The sequence below is a fragment of the Ambystoma mexicanum genome, chromosome 2p (assembly GCF_040938575.1).
Source record: "Ambystoma mexicanum isolate Mex_15411 chromosome 2p, UKY_AmexF1_1, whole genome shotgun sequence".
Lineage (NCBI taxonomy): Eukaryota > Metazoa > Chordata > Amphibia > Caudata > Ambystomatidae > Ambystoma > Ambystoma mexicanum.
The window spans coordinates 511,822,016-511,834,961 of record NC_090923.1 but is presented as its reverse complement, the minus strand read 5'-3'; the positions used below and the strand labels follow the sequence as shown (position 1 = coordinate 511,834,961).

At 41.1% G+C, this 12,946-nt stretch overlaps 1 protein-coding gene across 4 annotated transcripts in view; it reads left to right on the top strand.

Moving 5' to 3' along the window:
* The window catches only part of HRH1 (histamine receptor H1), a 1,870,597-nt gene that overhangs the window by 1,501,538 nt on the left and 356,113 nt on the right, over positions 1–12,946 (top strand). For all 4 annotated transcript variants that reach the window (XM_069643929.1, XM_069643927.1, XM_069643928.1 and 1 more), the window contains one exon: positions 6,975–7,093. The gene's annotated coding sequence lies outside the window, so the exon portion shown is untranslated. The remainder of the gene's footprint in view (positions 1–6,974; positions 7,094–12,946) is intronic.

Here is a 12,946-nt window from a genome sequence, read left to right as displayed (position 1 = left end):
CAATATCCAGAACTTGCAAGACCATGGGCCACACTTAGATTTGGGGATGAAGACAAAATGCAACATAGTATTCCAACATTACTTTGCCACAATGACAAGTGGGACAAGGGATAGAGCAGTGCACAGGCCCTATATGGAAAGAGCTGGATTGGCCACAGTATTAGAGGAGGAAATGATAGCATTGAACCAAACACTAACCACAGACGAGGTGGAAGCTGTAATTATATGCCTTCCACTCCAGAAAGCCCCTGCCCGACAGACTAATTTCCCTGTTCTACAGAACATTTAGAGGCCAGCTGAACACACCACTGACATACTTGACTCCATGGCAGAATCGAGTACAATACTGATCGTCAAGCCGGGCAAGTAACCCTCTTTCTGTGACTTGTATACACTCATAACGATACATATCCATGACGGAAAGATCTTTGGCACAATTATAGCTAAAAGGTTAATGCTAGTCCTCCCACAACTAAATGAAGAAGATCAATCAGGATTTATATGAGGCAGATCTGAGTAGAACAATATCTGCAGAGCTATAAATATAAAAGAGGATGGCTCTCGTAACCAAGATGCCTTCTCCCTGACAAGATTAGATGCCCACACAGCTTTCAAACAGTTTCAGCAGGCTTTCCTTGAAGAAACACTATCGGCAATCGGCTTAGGCCTTATTTTTAAGTTTGCTTAATGGCTTCCTTTGCCTCTCCCGACACCAAAATATGGGCTACCAAGTACCGCACAGGCGGCATTTATATCTTTAGAGTGACTAGACAGGAAGGTGCCTGTCCCTGTTGCTGTTTGCACTCTCAGTCGAACCATGTGCCTGACTCATCCAATCCACTCGATCTATAAGAAGTGTGAAATGGGGAGGTCAGAGAACACAAGATTGCACTATTTGTAGACAACATCTTGATTTTCCTTAAATATACAGGTAACTATCTGCCCCTACTGCTATAGATGCCAGAGCACTTTGAGGAGGTCACAAGCTTCCAAATTAACCTAAACAACTCACAGGGACATAACATCGCTGAACCGCTGGAAGCCATAGACTTCCTGACACACTCATTTCCTATCCAATGGTTCAACACCTCTATAAAATACCTGGGCATCACCCTAGGCCCCAAACATAGAGATCTACTTAAACTAAATGTCACTCTGTAAGACCGGAAGTTAACCCTGTAGAGGTGGGCCCCCTTTGAAATCTCGTGGCTATGTACGTTGAACATACTAAAAATGAACATAGTCCCCACATTACTTTATACCTTGAACAGCCTGCAAATAACCATCCCAGCTCACTACATATGTAAACAACAACAGGATACATACTTTTTATGGGGCAAAGTATCCCCACACATCTCCAAATAGGTCCGTACTATGCAGCCATAGTCAGGTGGTCTAGGATGTCCCAACATCAATAGATATCTAATTGCTACACATTTGGTGGATATCTAAATATGGATGAGCCTTAAGTCACCTCCTAAGTGGGTCAGATTGGAACAGGCCACCGCAGCCACCCTACTAACAAACCTACTGTTTATGACCAGGCAAGACCAAGGAGCGAGCAGCACCTTACAAACCTCAACATGGGTAATGCCCTCATACTGGGACAATACATAGAGACGCAAAGGCCTCCTTCCAAATATAGTTCAATATACACCCATATTCAACAATGCAGATTTGGGACCAGGCCAAGAAGCTAGAGCTTTCAACCAATGGTAGGACAGGGTAAAACCACTGGTAGAGTGCTACAAAGAGGGCCAGTTTGAGGAATTCAAACAAAATGCATTCCTCACAGAAACCCAAAGCTACAGATACTCTCAATTGCGCCACTGGATTACCAGTCCTAAAACACATCAAGCAGGGGGTAGGGAACCAACATTCATAGAACTTACAATAAGAGAGGACCTGGGCAGGTGTACAATCTCAAAACTCTATAAAATGCTGGAGGGAAAACAGGACAGTGACAAGCTCCCTTACATGGAGAAACGGAAGAGGAAATTAGGTGCAGAGATATCGGAGCCGGTTTGGTCTAGAATATGGGCAAGAGAACAGAGTAGCTTGTGTAGCATAACGGTTAAAGAGTATTCGTGAAAACTCTTGATGAGATGGTACTAGACATCCCAACTCCTAAATCGGTTGAACCCCACATACCCCCTTCTCTGCTGGAGAGGATGCACAGACACAGGCACCATCGGACATATTTGGTGGGCATGTTGCAAATCATAATATTTTTGGAAGTAAATACTCTCAAGAATAAGATACATCACTGAGACCCAACTTACCCTTGACCAGCTGGTCCGGGCCCTCAGTGACAGTGACCAAGATGGCCTTTGCGGCTTCATGGGTACTTATTACACATGTCTTAAATGTGGCCAAAGTAACGTTAGCCCAGGCCTGGAAGGACCCAGAGAGTCCCCACTTAGTAGTTTGGTGGGTCAAAGATTGGGAAATATGGGCCATGGAGAAAATATTTGTTTATCAATCCAACAATCTGAAACGATTCAGCAAAATATGGGGTCCATTCCACACTCACTGACAAAATATGCTGACAATCACGCACAAACCCAGTTGTTGAAACATGTTTCTATGTTAAAATAAAAGATAATTGGGGGGGTCATTCATGAACATAGAGTGAAATGTATCTGCTAAAATTGGAAAAGCATTAGAAACATTGGTGATTGCGAACCTACAAAGAGACAATGATCACTTCTGCATCTCAATTAATATGTAATTTAATTGTGCACTTTGCCTGTTATACAAGCCCATTGTAATGTTTCAAACTAGAAGTTAACATTTAAAAATGAAGTAAACAAAAGAGGCAATGTAGTTGGGTAATGGCGGCAAAACATAATTGAGCATGCCATATTGAAGTCCGTAGATGTCTGTGGAGTGCATCTGAACCCTTTATAAAATAAAGGTTGCAGATCTGTAGAGGCCACCTGATCCTAAGGGGTTACATTTTTCCCCAAAAGGTTTACATAAAATGGCATGCAGCTGCGGTAGCCCTTGACAAATTTCTTTGTGGATGTACCGCGTGGTCTACAATCAGTAAGCGTTGTCTGCATATGTGTGGTTTTTAGTAAATGGCCGTATTGTGAAGCTTTGGGTGTTTTTTAATGCTATTGTATAATGAAGAGTATAGATGGGACTGGTATATGTTTTCCTTTTTTTTTATAATTGAGGCGTTGGATGGTGGAAGTCTGCAATCCTTAGAATAAACCGAAGTGCATACATGGATGTGTTTTAGGGACACATAGGGTTTTCTGGGAGGTGTCATATGGCCCTAGACAGAGCGACTACACCCCAAACTAACTTCTGATGCTATTGGAAGATCAACTTGTGGTCCATGATCAAGTTGGGTTGTCCACAGTCCCCTGAGGTCACTAAAGAGGGTTCATATTACCACAAACGTTCAGCTTCCTTTTTAAGGATTTCATTTGGAGGGTGGGGCATAATAGGAGTTTTGGGAAGGGATGATGTGTCTTGTCAAAATATGTAATAGGTATGTCTTATCTGTGGTTATGTGTGTGCTGGCATTTAATGGAATTTGATGGGGTTAAAGGGGCCCGTGCTGGTCTGTAGCTGGATTTGTGAGCTGGTATAGTTGGATTTGTGGGCAAAGTTGATAGAATGTATGTAGTAGAATCAATATATAAGTGTATATGAGCTGTGATTTTATAGTATTGGTACTATTTGGGGTATGGCAGAACATGTATTCTCTGGTCTAGTGAGGAAGGGTCTCCATGGTCTGTAGTGATGTAGTTTCTGCAGAGGTCTAGGGTGGCATGGCTTCCTTATCTCATTCCCACTCTTCGTGTTATCTTCATGCATAAACATTGAAGAAGATATAGAGGGATGGTAAGAGAGAAGCATATATAATACTCCATCTGATCAGGTTCTTCAACTGTTAACTTATATCCCGCATGTTTTTTTCTATAGGAATATGACCCCTTAGACTTTGATACAGAACTGGTACTGCATCTCTGAAGCGAAGAGAACATGTAATAAAAAAGATACACATGTTGCAAAGACATGAACACAGATACTCATTTCGCTTTACTTTTTGGCTCGCTTACCAAGTACCTAATATGTACCATTTATCAGTACATCATTAACGCATACAACATGTTTGTAATTTTTTTAATCTTTGGGTCAATGGTAAAAATATATAGAGGTAATGTAAAAAAACACCAATTTGCAAGCAAGCAGAAATACCAATAATTGTTTGTGTTTGTTTGTTTGTTTGTTTGTTTGTTTGTTTGTTTGTTTGTTTGTTTGTTTGGGAATTTATATAGCGCTACAAACCCTCAGGTATCTGAGCACTGCTTATTTCCCATGGCGTGTGGTGCTCATTTATCGACCTCGGAAGGATGAAAGGCTGAGTTTGACGGATGTCAAAAGGAGCGCTATACTCGCTGTGCTATCTGACCGGTGTGTCTTATGCTTCCCAGTTTTGTAAGAGGTTTATTTATTGTAATGTTTGAATTTGAGTAGAAGTGAGAATAATATCACAATACATTGCATTGCACTTTATGTTTTAGATCTGGTCACTAGTTTACCAACCATTGGGATATTCTGAATGTTTAACATGTAAAGATTAAACTACGTTTTGGTAGGGATTAACACAGTCTTGCATAGGTCACATTTAAAACCAGATATGGTCTAGTAACATATGGAACAGGTGAAAGTGCAGTTTAATTATACTGTGTATGTGTAGAAAGTACCTACCCTATTTTGAGATCACATCATTGAAAGATACGTTTGTCAAAAGGCCACGGAGATATTTAAATACATTTGATGACATGTTTAGGTTGTCTCTGTGTGTTGCAGTATATGAATACTGGGCAAATATCAGCTTTCAAAATGTTAAATTGGCATTTTGTAAAGTTGCTGGTAATCATTGTGGGTGATCAGTGTATCATTGCACTCCAACCAACCACGTATATATTGACCAGACATTTTATGTAAAACTTCCTTGTAAATTGAACCAATAGTGGTTTAAGCTTTCCCTCCAAAGGACACTTGTCCGTAAGTGAAGTTGGTTATTTTACAGTTGTATTTGACTCTTTTTCAATATAACAAGGAAGCATTAGAATTGTAAATTGGTCATTTCTTTGTGCTTTTAAAATGTATGTAATGTCAGAGTTACAGGTACAAAAAACCATGTTCTGTTTTGCTTTAATGTTGCTAGAATGGTTCACTATCACATATAGGCGCAGCTATATATACAAATTCAGTGAAAAAAAAACGTTGTTAAAGGGACGTTATGGTTCCAAGTAAAACCGAAAAACCCCTGAAATTCGCCAGTTATGGTAAGCTAAGCAACCATAACTCGCTCCACCACCATGCACTGCTAAGACTAACACCCAGGATATCAAAGACAACATCACAAATGTCATTGATGACATCTTTGTCTGTTCTGTGGGAATAACACATGTGATTTGATTTTCTATACATTGGAATACAGTGCCATCAGTGTCTTAGTCCTGCTAAAATTCACTGATTTGTTTTGGGAAATGTGCACTTACAGTTGGGGGTAAGGAGGAGTGGGCTGAGTTTGAGGAGGATGTTGGTGGAAAGTCTGATCAAAAGGTGGCAGTAGAGCAGTTAGAAGGCAGAGCTAAAGAGGTAGTTGGAAGGAGACCTAAGTCAGAGGTTGGGTCACATCTAGGAGGAGGTGAAACCACATTCTGAATCTGCACTTATACGTTCTGAATACTCACAAGGCACAGTAGGTTTGTCCCTCTTCCTCTTCCCCCTCTGTTCTTGATATTGTGTTGTAATTTGTTTCCCACCTTCCCTCCCTCCCTGCCCTGTGGGACCTTTGGAACAGTATATTCTTATTGTAAAACCGTCTAACAAACACACAATAAATAAATAAGGTTATGGTAGGGAGGAGGAAGGAGATTGGGTGAGAGGATATTGGAAGGAGGGTGGAACAGTAAGGAAGGGGAAAAGGTGAGTGTTGAAGGGTATTGGCATTATTAGAAATAATATGGGGTATTGTTAGAGGAAGTGGTTTACTCAACAGAAGAGAAATAGACAGAATAACAGAGGTGGATGAATGGACAGCAGTGATTGAAGAAAATCACTCAGAGGTATAATCCCAATTGGAGGAGGTTGGGAGAGTTGAGAAGAAATCCAGAAGGCAGGTGAAAGGAATTGTCAATTTCACAGAGAAGGTAGTGTTACATTTATAGAAGGAAAAAGGAATAATGGGGTAAGGTTTATACTAGTGGAAGGTGGTGAGGTTAAGTAGGGAAGCATTTCACATCAGTGGAAAGTTGTAGGTGAAAAACCAGAAGCAGAGAGGATGGAAGAGAAGGATGAAGCTGGGGCAGAGTCCCAGATCAAAAGATGAAGATCAATCTGCACATGTTTAGGCACAAGGAATCTTAATGAAGAAAGGTACCTAGGTCAGGGCCTAATATCCAACCTCTCACACTCATTGACCCAGATACCTGACAGCAACAGTCCTCTCGAGACGAGCGACTACCTGGGTATCCCATCACTGCGGATACGTGACCACCCCAAGGAAGCCCACACCTAAAAACTAAAGAGGGATAGTCTACAACAACCCACCCAGAGTCTCATCCAAAGACGGCCGGCTCTCTCATAATGTGGGATTCAGAAATTGAAGCTTTGTTTTGTTTCCTTGAGGCATAAAGAATCGCCTTTGTGTGTTATATTGAATAGCAACCTTTGCTAACCTTATCCTGCAGTCCATCTAGTCCACTGATTTCAAAGGCCATTCCGACTGCATTTAGATGTTTTATTTGGCTTACAAAAGCATTTACATCATTAGAGCACAATATATATTTTGGAGGTATTTATCAATTTAATATAGATGGAATGTATGTATGATGTATGTTTCATTAAACGAGTAACTAAATGTACATAAATTTGTGAAAGTGAACAAGTGCTTATTTCCACAAAACTTACTAGAGCTTTTCTTTGTTTTTCTCTGGTTGCAGCTGCTGGAATGCTGAAGTTTTAAGAGGCATTGAACCAAAGTCGGTTACAGAAGAGACTCTAACTCACAGGCCACATATCCTCCCCAATATGAAAGATACATCCGATCTATAGGTCTGAGGTGGGTAGGCCAGATCAAGTGCTTGTTAATTTCATTAATTTCATGGCGAGATGATTTTGCAACTGTTTGAAATGAACAAGTGGTAGCTAAGTGGAAAGATTTTCACATGTCTATGGACTATTGAATGGTGTGTGAACCCATGGAGCCAGCCTCAATTTTATGGTGGCCCTAACACATATCATTCTCTGTAATGGCCAGCATGGTCCTTAGGTCTATCTGCAGATGTAGTACTGCATGTTAGCAGTTCAGTGTTTTTCATAAATCCTGCCAAAACTCTGTGAGTGACGGCCATTGAAATTTTTTGTTAATGGAGGCCGAAATTAAGGGAAGCTACATAATACACAAACTGGCACATTTAATGTTTTGCATTTATAAGGAAATTGAGCTCAGGAGGTCCACAGTGTGGTTTCTTAGTGATCCTTCTGTGCATTGGTTGTAGATATTTATTAAATGTGCTTTTGTTTCACAGACCATTAACTTGTATTTTAGAGGTATCTTGGTATAGAGATTGTAACATGAAATGGAAACAGGTGTTGCCAATGTACCAGGTCATGGTAGCAAGCATCCACACATTATCATTATTTTGTGTAGGTAACAGTCTGGGCTATGTGACTGTGCCATGAGAAACATATTTGCAGCTGCTATGACGTTTGCCCACATTTCACATTTTATGTTTTCTAACATTGCACAAAGGCAAAAGTAAAGATGATCCAGTGAATTTTGTAAACAATTACAGATAGCCAGGTGAAATGTGAAGGTTGTCTCAGCTTTCCTTTGTGACTGTTGTTTGACATCTATTACTAATAGTAATATACACCATGATGGAATTCATATTTTCCAGAGGGATCATATGCATCTTACCAATCAGGAAATTGAGCTGTTTCTCTTTAACATCTTTTTTTGTATAACAATATACCCGTTGGATTTACAACAAAACAGCTTTAATTCAGAAGCCTATTTGTTGGGTTTTGATCTTTCTATTCCTTGATGTCAATATAAGCTGTGCCTGGTAGAATGTTAGCCTAGAATGTTTGACTGTGGAATGGGTTATACGTTCTATGAAATTCAGTTGGGGCCTGAAGAGTTGTGGATGAGGGGCCGGTGGATGTCGCTCTCCGTATTTATTTACTTACTCTATCCTCCTCATGTATTTACCCTTGTGACTCTAGTCTGTAAATCAGTAAATATTCGAACCCATATTACTGGCTTGGTGCACTTTACCCCCAAGTGTACGTCACATCACTATTCATACCCCACTATTGTTGACATGTATCCGTTCCTACTTTTTGTGTGTTGTATAGTCCGCAGACTACACCCATGTACAAGATTATTTGACTGAGGGGATCTATGATGCAGAGACGGCCGGCTCATGTATGAAAGATGTGTTCTTTATTGGTGTAAGGATTAGGTTTAGAAACGAATAAACATATTGTATTGTAAAATGTTTAGTTGGTATATTTTATAACAGTGGAAACGTTTCAATATTAAGAGTGGTGCCGGTGCTACCGTCCTCCCCATTGAATCCTATGGGACTCGAATGGGAATGGGGAGTAATTTTTCCCAGCGCCTGGCTATGGGGAATTACCGGGAGCACCGGGCTATAATGCCCCGGTAATTCCCCATTGCCAAGCGTTGAAAAAAAAGCCTCTGTTTTTACCGCCATGGCTACCAAAGGGTCGTAATGAGGACCATAAACAGTAAAGATTGTGTATATTGGAAAATAACATATAATGATTAGTTGTGTCGTAACAAAAAAGAAAAAATCGACACAATTATTAAATACATATCTCTATTTCTTTTACCAAACAGACGCCAGCCGTGGCTGAGTAAAGGGCTAGTCTGTTCATTAAAGAGTGGTGGAGGTTGCAAATAGACCCAAGAACACCCCAGGGCAGGAAACATATAAAATAATGTTGTTTTGTGGCTTTATAAAACAGAAATCCAATGACATAATTATATACGTTTTACGCAGCACAGGCACACTTCTACCTGTACTGTTTGTAGACAGTCACAGCTGTCTCCAATTACATATCTGAAGCCATCTGTTCAGTAAACATGTACATATTGAGGGTAGTACCATTAATGCAATGCTAAATACACAACACAACACAACATACAGACATGCAGAATGATATACACCGATGTAAACTTTATAGAACATGTAACAATTCTTATTTTCCAAATACTTATAACAGTTGTCCCAAAATGATCACAAATTAAACGTACTTAATATAGCAAGGGCACTACAAAATAAAGTCCACAATTGATAGCAATTCCCGGAAATGCTTTAATAATAAAAGTGTTGCTTATTGATATACATACACACAGCCCCATGTAGTTCTCAAGAAGAATTACAGTAAGGCTTCCCAACATGCCTGCTTTAAAAAATAATTAAATATGCTCATTTCAAATAAGTGAATGAATTGATGCCAAACAATATACCCCACAATCTCTGAATAATGCATAAGTATCAAACACAAGCTCATCGATTGGGCATGTAAAGCACACTAGTACAATGGGTAGTATATTACATGCAACCTGCTCATCTGCATCAAAGGGTGAAAAATTGACTTTGCTCCTTATATACTTCATGTCGAAGACAGCAATCCCTCTAATCATCAAAATGTAATAACAAATGACATGTGTTGTGCAATCTAACTAGCCAGTGACTTTAAGCTTGTGTCAGTTTCATTTGAAGATCACCTCGTTTCATGTGTGGTATAATCATTTGAATAGCAACACATCCAAAACCCGCTAAAGATCCATTGTTGCACTCATCAAAGGGAGTAGCAGCAGGAAAATCCCTGTTATTATTTTTAATGGTTTGCATGCATCCGGGATTCTTCTCTTTAAAGATCCGGAGTTGAGATGTTGTTGACTGCAGGGACAAGAAATAACATAAAGAATTTATGCAGAATTTAAAACATGTGTTCCTGGATTGTGTATGTTTTAGCCACCGTTCTATGACTAAACAAACCTCCATTGAATTTGGGAAGCATAGTCACATACTTGCATTTCAAACTATGGAAAAAGCAAGTGGATGGTGAAGCCAGCCCAGTATTTTCCAACGTGGTAACCAAGAAGGTGTGGTAACTGCAGCATAGCTGATCCCCTAAATTAGGAAGTCTCCCTCCTATGAGTAATAAGAGGATTAGAAGAACAGTCAAGGTTAGGTTGCAGGCATAGCAAACGCCAATTCATTTGAAAGGAATATTGTGACAGCATCAGGGATTTTTTGAATCACAAAATGACTGATGAAATCATGAGCAGTGCTGCGTTGTGTCTGTGTTATGGTTACGGTAATAAATGTAAAAACGACATAACGGCCTGATTCCTGAGTGGAATATCACAAGGAGCAATGTTTTGAGCAGTGTGTGGTGGTGGTGGAGTTATGGTTGTTTTACAATGGTGGTGGCACAGTTATGGTTGCTTTAGAATTCATAACGGGCCGGTTGCGGTTTTGTATTCTTGAGCTACAAGCATAACATCCCTTTAAGAAATGTTTTTTGGCCGCTGAATTTCATTGGTTTTCACTAGTCCTACTAAACCATAAAATCACTTTAAACAAGGTGTTCCACTGAATTTCAATGTACTTTTAAGTCTCTACTTTGCCCCTATTGCAGGTCTCTGGGCAAATTTATTTTTATGTATTAAGTTAAAAGGCATTTTTGTCTAAGTGTCGGACAAAAGATATCAGTAAACAATTAATGCATAAATAACATAATACCAAAAGGAAGAGAAATTAAGAAATATTTGTGGGCCTCATTACGAGGTTGGTGCTAGTCATGGCGCTATTAGCGCCATGACTAGCACAAACATAGGGACTGTGTCCGCCCACGTTCAATGGGGACTTGCCGGTCCAGTCCGACCTTGGCGGGACCGGTAAGTCCCCATTGTAAAAGCCATTCCCCATTCCCATTTGAGCCCTCATAGGGCTCAATGGGAAGGCGTCAATAACGGTACCACAAATTGCGGTACCATTATTGACCCGGTATCCCTTAACGGGTCCCGTCCATAATGCCTGGTAGAGCCAGGCGTTAAGGGAGGGACCCGCTAAGGGACTTCGGAATAGGGCGCAAAGGGATTACCGGCACCGGTGTCATTACTGGTGCCCGGTATCCCTTTGCGCCCACCTCAGAATGAGGCCCTTTGACATGTGAGCGAAACAGAGAATACGGAAGGAAAGATCTAATGTGGAGTGGCAAAGAATTCAAAAGTGTAGGGGCTAATAGAGAAAAAGAACAAAAGCAAGATGGGGCAGACGGTGGTCAGATAGCAGGAATTGAGACTCAGACCAAAGAGAGCAGGTAGGGACATTTAAGAAAATGAGAGAGCGGAGGATGAACAAGACCGTGAAGACATTTGAAAGTACTGTATAGAAAACAGAACAGTAGATGAGCTTCAAAGGATAACCAGTAGAGAGAGTTTAGGGAAGGAAAAACAGTGACAAATTGGATTATGCTCTTAAGTAGTACAATGATGAGTAGGTGTACAAATGTCCACTCAGTCCTAACACTTATACAAACCAAGAGCCATTGCAATCATAAAGGTAAAACAGGCACAATTAAGTGATTCTTTGCCTTTTGTGGTAATGTGGGCTAAGGGAAGGCTATGCTTTTAAGAGGGCGGTGAATGTGATCCAGTAGTGACCGAAACAACACAGTAATACAGTCCAAAATAAAGGGAATGTCCAAACAAGGTTCTATAAATATACATAATATTTAATTAAACTGAACATCTGCACTAAAATGAAATAGAAAGCACTGTACTAAAACCCACTCCTGGGGAAGAACAGAGATGAAGCAACAGACTGAAGAAAGTAACCCTCTGAGCCTGAGTACAGGGGTGATAGGCAAATACCAATCAAGAAAAGGATATGTCTTAGGTGGAAGAAGGTGCTGAGGTGACCTAACCAGTCGCTAGGGTCCCAGTGGAATGAGAGGGCAGTTTGGGCCCACAGTACCTGGTTTCCATTCTTGGTGGGTTGACGGATGTCCAACCGGGTGTCGAACTTAGATGCTGGTGGATCAGGCTCAGTTTGGGCATGTTGGATTGCCTGGACCCACGAAGCAAAAGCAAGTTGAATACGGGCAATTATGTAGTTGCTCTGTGCAGTCGAAGGGGGTCTCTCAGCTATGCAGGTAGGGGCAGTCCCAGGATCTCTTTATAGTTGGGCCTGGTCAAGCCAGGTTTCTAGCTGCTGGGAGGGGTTGATGTGTGATGCTGCAGTGGTTAGAGTCTGCGGCCGATGGTCATCAATGGTGGTGATCTTGGGTTTGTCTATGCAGAGGTCATTGAGGCGGCCTTTGAGGGCTAGCTGTGATTGTAACCCCTGGTCAGAGTCAGCATTTGACTCACAAGTAATTCAGGTCGGGAACATTCCAGCCATCAATGTTTGGTTTTACTTTCTTCACCCCGAGTGGGGAGGGTATGCCCAGAGGTGGGTCCTGGGACTGCTGGGCCTAGATACCCAAGTTATTCCTCACTGATAATACCCAACAAGGCCGAAACATGTCTGGGGATGCTTGTGGTCTCATGCAGAAGAGATGTGACCTGGCAGTTGAGGCTGGACTCCCCCATTTGGGTTGGGACCAAGCCTGATTTGCATATGATCTTTCCCTTTCTATATTGTTCTGACAGGCTGAAGAACGATACTATGGAGGGATGCCCAGAGATGTGTTCATGGCTATGATTTATTCAAAGCCTTCCAGCCATCAATTCTTGGTTTTGCTTTAGTCACCCCGAGTGGGATGGGTATGCCCAGACATGAGTCCTGATCCTGTTGGGCCTAGAGGTCTAAACGTCTCCTCACTGATGATATCCAACAAGGCCGAAAGATGTCTGGGGATGTTT